A 1,530-nucleotide genomic window follows, 5' to 3' on the forward strand; every position below is an offset into this window, starting at 1 on the left:
TCTTCCAGATTTGACTTTTTCTCTTCGGTTTGTTGTGGTGGTTTATACAAGCAGGGTCTTTGTTGATTGAAAGTGTTGTTTTGAGTTGGTTGGTTATTCGGACCTTGTTGGTTATACGAGTTATTGTCGGGTCCTTTTGGATTGTAAAGAATGTTCTGATTTCGATTGAATTTACCCTTAGCGGTAGATAATTATTTTGATAATTATTTCCCGGCCTTTGGTTCATGTAGGAAACATTCTCACGTTGTTCCATTGTTTGTTCGATGTGACAATCTTTCATTAAGTGTGGTCCTCCGCATTGCTCACAACTGATTCGTATTTCGTGAATATCTTTAGTCATCTTTTCCATTCGTCTCTCGAAAGCATCTATTTTTGCGGAAACGGAATCAAAGTCATGGCTAGAATCGGCTCTAGCCGCTTTAGATGAATGGAAGATATCTTTTTCCTGATGCCACTCATGTGAGTGGGATGCTGTGTTATCAATTATCTTGTGAGCTTCGGTTGCGGTTTTCTTCATAATGGAACCACCAGCTGCTGTGTCGATGTCTTTTCGTGTGGCAATGTCTACGCCTTTATAGAAGATTTGTACTATATGAAAAGTATCTAAACCGTGTTGAGGACATCCTCTCAACATCCTTCCGAATCTTTTCCACGCCTCATATAATGTTTCATTTGGCTTTTGCACGAACGTGGCAATTTCTCCTTGAAGTCTCACGGCTTTAGATGCCGGAAAGAATCTTTGAAGAAATTTCTCAACTAAAACATCTCATGTGTCAATCGTTCCTTCAGGTAACGATTCTAACCAATCTTTGGCCTCTCCTTTTAAAGTCCAGGGGAACAACATAAGATAAATAGTTTCATCCTCAACTTCTCGGATTTTAAATAGATTACAAATCCTATTAAAAGTTCGAAGATGTTCATTTGGATCTTCTTTTGTTGTACCACCAAATTGGCACTGATTGGTGATCATGTGTAGGATTTGTCCTTTGATTTCAAAATCTGATGCTCTAACATCTGGCTGATTAATGGCGTGACCTTGGCCCGTGTGTATGGCTCTCATTCGGTCTTCCATACTTTGAGGTTCTGTTACTTCCATTTTTGAATTTGTTGAATCTGAATCACTAGATGATTTTGATTTAACGGTTTATGATTCAGGAAGAATGATTAGTGGTTCAGGATCTTGGAATTGTCCTTGAATATCCTCCGAGTTTTCAATTGTGAAATCGGGTTCAAAAGATAGATTATCAGAATTTTGAATTGGAGTACTTGCTCGACTAGATGACGATTTTAAAGAAAAATTAACGGCGACAATATTGGCTAGATGTCTTGATCGGGTTACAGATGGTGAACGTATGAAAGGTGGTGAACGTTTCGCTCGGTGCATTCACTGAGTATCCTATTAGTTATAAATATAAAAATTATATAAGTTATCAAATTAATAGACTTTTCTGATTTTGCCCACGTTTCGAATAGCCAATAGATGCAGCAGGTAGCCAGGACCCTTTAAATCGGACGCCCACAACTCGCCAC

At 38.6% G+C, this 1,530-nt stretch overlaps 1 non-coding gene across 1 annotated transcript; it reads left to right on the forward strand.

Annotated features, from left to right (window-relative positions):
- The first annotated feature begins 605 nt into the window (after positions 1 to 605).
- On the forward strand, positions 606 to 712 carry LOC139903121 (small nucleolar RNA R71). The gene has a single exon (XR_011777965.1). It is a non-coding gene; the product is annotated as a small nucleolar RNA R71 (small nucleolar RNA).
- The last annotated feature ends 818 nt before the right edge of the window (positions 713 to 1,530 follow it).

Source organism: Rutidosis leptorrhynchoides, chromosome 3 (assembly GCF_046630445.1).
Source record: "Rutidosis leptorrhynchoides isolate AG116_Rl617_1_P2 chromosome 3, CSIRO_AGI_Rlap_v1, whole genome shotgun sequence".
Taxonomy (NCBI): Eukaryota; Viridiplantae; Streptophyta; class Magnoliopsida; order Asterales; family Asteraceae; genus Rutidosis; species Rutidosis leptorrhynchoides.